At 47.3% G+C, this 5,414-nt stretch overlaps 1 pseudogene; it reads right to left on the minus strand.

The window, feature by feature from the left end:
• Positions 1-1,765: 1,765 nt before the first annotated feature.
• Positions 1,766-4,664, minus strand: LOC109761007 (cytochrome P450 71AV8-like; annotated as a pseudogene).
• Positions 4,665-5,414: the final 750 nt, after the last annotated feature.

The raw sequence follows: 5,414 nt of genomic DNA on the forward strand, positions 1-5,414 counted from the left end.
AGCACGGAGATAAGAGAGGAGACTTCTCTCTATTAGCTAGCTAACATCCTAAATTAACCCCCCAAAACCCGCTAAACCACCCTCTTTCAAAAACAAAAACAAAAACCTCAGCTCCTGCCAGCTGCCGACGCGTGGATTCTACCAACCGGGACCAAAAGCCCTCCTGCCTGGGCTCGCCGCAGCGGCCACGTGGAGGCCTATCTGTCCCGGTTGGTGTAAGAACCAGGACTAAAGGTATAGGGCTTTAGTAAAGACTCTTTAGTCCCGGTTGCCCAACCGGGACAAATGGGCCCTACGAACCGGGACAAATGGCCCTTTTTCTATTAGTGGTAGCATCTTTCTTTTCGTCTTCCTTGCAGATCTTGTCAGTTCTCTTCCTCTTCTCACCTCGCTGCGACGACAACATGGTTTCTGGTTGGGCCTGACTAGATCCTGGCACCCCTTCCTACACGGTCAGTGCCATGACCATGCTTCTTAGGGTTTCGTTGGCTAGGCCAACCACAAGATCACCTCTGTCGCGGGCGATTGATTTGATGAGGGAGACTAGGGTGAGTAGTCGGTGTAACGACCATGCTTTTTAGGGGTTGATTGGCTTCCATCGTGGGGATTGATTCGGCGAGGTAGCCAGGGTGCGAGGAGTGGGGGTTTTGGGGCAAAGGAGAAAAAAGTGGTGCATGTGACCACCCTTGGATCAACATAGCATGTGTAGACATACGGACGGCCACGTAACCTACGATACTACATGACTACATGTATGTATACTTTCGTGTCACTGGTGGCCTCTTAGCATTAGCCTTTCGGCGCATGCAGCCATGCATGTTTGGTTTCTGTCAGGCTCACTTTCGAAACTGAAGATACTGATTGCTCCATTCACTTGCTATGCATTATATGATCTAATCAATGGCCTACATGCTCGTGTCTGGCCATGTGCAACCAGAGCAATGGCAGCACAGGGCCCTGGAATCTAGGGGCCCCGAATCGGTATGTTATCGTAAGTGGTGCTAGGATACCGAAAGTGATAGTTTTGGCCACCCTTAATTGCATTGTGGTAGTTTTTGGTTAAATACTCGGTGAGAAGGGGCACCGGCGAAGAGCAGTAAGGGAGCACGAGGTGGCGCTGAGCAGCGTGTGGCGGCGGAAGTGGTGAAACTACGTGTAAGCTGTGGGGTCAGAGTTTTTTGTAAAAAAAATAGCCTAAAAACATTGTACATGTACTGTTCATTGTGAAGAAAAGAAAAATACCATTGATCCAACAGATTTTTGAGGCTGGCTTCGCCGCTGGGCGGCGGGGAGAAGCAAGGCGAGTAGCAGGGGGCAGTGGCAGCGGGCCTAGCCGGCTGAGCGAGGGTTCATCCCGATTTTCAGTTGGGGAATCGGCTGAGCTAGGTTCTTCAGTCTAACAAGCACAAAGGGTATACTTGTCCACTGTTTTTTGCGCATATTATGTCAAACACTTGAAAGTATTGTTTTTAGGTCAAAAGGGCAAAATATCAAAGTGCAAAGTAAAGAGTGGCAAAGTAATACAATCCCTTATTCCCCGAAAAAAAATAATTGGGTGACAAATCTTCTCTATAGCATACAGTACAGACTGAAGCCAGTGTGTGATCGTGTCACAAAACTTTTATTCAAAGCGAATGAACAGTAAATGAAGATAGCTTGGCTGATTTGTTTCTTACTTTTGCTATCTTTCAGACTGATAATGAGAATCGAAATGTAGTACAGAAGGAAATAGTACAATTGGTCAAAATAAATAATTAGGAGCACCTCCATATCATTTGCATTTCTCGACAAATAGAATCTGCAGTTATGCACGCAATATCACATACAGCTTTACGATCTCAGCATCTTTGACAATCAGCTTCTCTTATTCTAATGTGCATAAAAGGGCAATATTAAAGACATACAATGAAGGTGCAGATCTGTCAACATAGCTTACTGTATCACTTTGAAAACATAGCTTTGAACTGCACATGTGGAACAGCTCTGAGTTGCAGGTCAGACCTTCTTGTTACTGCTAACCCAAATTTCTCAGACATGTCAAATGAAGCCAGGCTAGCCCCATGAGGAAGCTTCCAGTCAAAGTAGTACAGTAAATTTGTTAACACCATCTCCATAACTGGGAAGCTGAAGTGAATCCCGGGGCATTGACGTCGTCCAGCACCAAAGGGAACGTATTCAAAGTTTGTTCCAATGTAATTCACGGTGCTGTTCTGAAACCTTTCGGGCTTAAAATCTTCAGGGTTGTTCCAGTATCTAGGGTCTCGAGAAATCGCAAAGACATTAATGTAGACGTTGGTTCCTTTAGGGATGTCATAACCCAGAATTGTACAATCCTCTCTAGTCGCTCGTGGGACTAGAGGACCAGGTGGATGCAACCGGAGGGTTTCCTTATAACCATCCGCATGTAGTGAAGCTCAGCAAAGTCACTATTGGTGATGACAGCTCGGTCTTCACCTAGCACGTCCCGGACTTCTTGTTGTGCTTTGATCATACTTTCTGGAGCGTGCACAAGCTCCGACATAGCCCATGCTAAAACACCACCCTTGGTCTCTGTGCCACCTGCAAATATGTCCTGTAAATGGCAGTTGTAGAAACTATAATTAAACATGTCTGTTTTTATAGAGAATATTAGGAAAAGGAGAAATTGTTCAAAGTCGAAATCTACATCTAAATATACGATTTATCCGAAAGCTGCATCTATAATAAACATATGAATGACTCGTAGAGAAGAGTAACACCGTAACCTCTCTGATAGGAATATGACAACTAGGTCATGCTAATTGTATGCTACCTTTTCTCTTCTGGAATGGACACTATATTAATACATCATGATAATACAAAGAACATATGACATATGATATCTTGGATGTACATGAACAAAAAAGTAAAAAAATATGGAGAAAAGGAAAAACATGGGGACAAATTGTCATGCACAGCAAGCATCATGCTGAGATAACGATCTTTAGCTTGATCTCCCACATTTGAGAACATCTAAACCGCGGGATCGGTCTTCCTAAGCAACACATCCAGGAATGGAAGCAGGACCGACCCCACTATGGCGAACTAGAGCGTCCACCGGGGGTGCAGAGCGGTGCCCAATCTGCCCCGCTCCATAGTCAAAATGCACCAGCTTAGTTGTAGAATTTGTTAGCAATTTACTTCACTTTGAACTAATTCTCACTTATGCGGGATGCCGCCCTGCACCCCTAGCTTCCACCATTCTAACCGAGGCCGGTACGGCATAGACATCGATACATACTTTTTTCTCAACCAGAAGGCCATAGGTAGGGAAAGACGTCATGGTTCCACAAGCAGCTAGTGACCAACCAATAACCAATGCTAGTACAAGTGTACAACTAGTATCAACAATTAATTCAGTACTAAAAGGTAAGAAAGATACTCACAAACAAAACGGCGCCTATATTCTCGGTGGTTAGAGGGAATTCCAATGAATCATCCTGCTGCAGCCTCAGGAGCACATCCAACAGGTCCTCTTCATCTGTGCGGGTGACGCCATCGCCGGCCGCTCGTGCGGCCATGCGCCCCTCGATGACTTTGCAAATGATGTGCTGGATGCGGCCATAAGCTTTCTTAATTTGGCGATTGCCATTGCTCAGACACCATACCAATCGTGATGACGGGAAAAGGTCCACAAGGCAGAAGCCGCCCAGCACAGTGAGAACCTTGTCCAACTCGTGGAGGTACTTGCCCTGTTGTGTGAACTTGCCGCCGAAAACCGCCCTCGTGACGATGTTGTTGGTCAGGGCCATCAAAATTTTGCTGACATTGACGGTGGAACCTGTCGAGGCGGCGTTGGTGATGTAGCAAAGAAGGTTATCCACATTCCCTCTATGCGCTTCACCTGCCTAGAGCTGAGGAGCTCCATGGTGCAAATCTTACGCATCTGGTGCAAGTATTTGCCACTGGGGCTGAAGAAAATGTTTTTGCCGCCACAACCGATAATGTCATGTGTCGCGCTGTGCGGCCGGTCTGCGAACACAAGGTCGTTGGTCTTCATCACCAGTTCTGCAACCTCGGCACTGGAGACCACCAGGGTGTCGACTTCACCTAACCTGAGTAGCATCAAAGGCCCGTGGCGGCGAGACAGCTCCATCATCGTTCGGTGTGGGAGTCTACTGACGACGTGGTGGAGGCTGCCAATGATGGGCAGAGTCCATGGACCAGGCGGCAGACGCTTCTTGGCCGGCTTAGTGAAGAGTTTCAGAAACCAAAGGGCCAATGACGTGGCTAAGGATATGAAGAACAAGGTTAACCAGACCCCCATGGCAAGCAGCTTGATAAGTGCAGTGATAACCAATCCTGAAAATCCAACAAAAATTAATGGAGTCAGATCCGAGAGAACCCAGATCTACAAACTGCAGGTAAACTGTAACTAGAATAATACCACAACCTACAGCATAACACAAAGTGAGAAATAACAAATAAAACTGCTACTGATTAGAGAAAATAACCACAAGAACAGATCAGACAAGGTAAGAAAACAAAAAACATGTTTAAATCACCAAGTGCAGCTACTAGTTAATCTAGAAATCACTACGAATCAGAGAGGAAAAACAGCAGCAGTACTAGTGATTGAAGGGAACAAAAGCTAGAATGTTTTAATTTTAACCAAATTCAAGAGCAGTTCGTGAGGGAGTTGTTTACTGTCGGTTTGGAGCTGGAGCAGAGGAAGCAGAGATGAAGAAGGAGCAGTCGGTGCAGAAGAAGATGTAGCAGTTCAGTTCGTCCCCGGCGTAGCCGTGGTCGTCTCATTGGGAAGGGGAGGAGGCGATGGCTGGCGACAGACGGGAGGAGTCTTGATCTTGAAGCGACGCCAGTCGTGGCGGCGGCCGTGCTTGGAAAAGGCCGACCAACGGGCGAGATCCACAGCGGATGGTGCCGGCCGGGGAAGGCGTTCCCAGCCCCACCTCGAGCGAGCTCCGCCGTGGCCGGTGCCGGCCGGGGAAGGCGGGTCGGCGTGCTTGCCCTGGCCAGTACCCGCCGAGGAAACCAGATCTGCCGAGCTTGCTCAATTTCTCTCCCGATCCGCTCACAATGCAACTCGATCAATCGGAATGTAGCAGAGTATCTAGGCTCTAGGGTTTTGAATTGGGGACTTGGGATGGAGCCGACGCAGCGCGAAGCAGAGCTCGTCTTATAGCTGTCTACGCAGTGGAACCACTGGATTAATGAAACAGTAATTAACGGCTAGAAAAGGGGTAAGAAGTGATCTCGGCCGTTGAACCGAACCGAGTGCATCGTCGCCGCTGGTTAACTGAATGTAATCGACACTTTTGCGTTAGCTGAAAGTTGAATAGTTAATTTTATGCCCCTAGTTGTGTCCCACTCGACTGTTACCCCTAATTTTTCAAAAAGCACGGGTTCTTCCCAAGCCATTTCACTCATGTTATGCA

The sequence above is a fragment of the Aegilops tauschii genome, chromosome 2, assembly GCF_002575655.3.
Source record: "Aegilops tauschii subsp. strangulata cultivar AL8/78 chromosome 2, Aet v6.0, whole genome shotgun sequence".
NCBI classification, from domain to species: Eukaryota; Viridiplantae; Streptophyta; class Magnoliopsida; order Poales; family Poaceae; genus Aegilops; species Aegilops tauschii.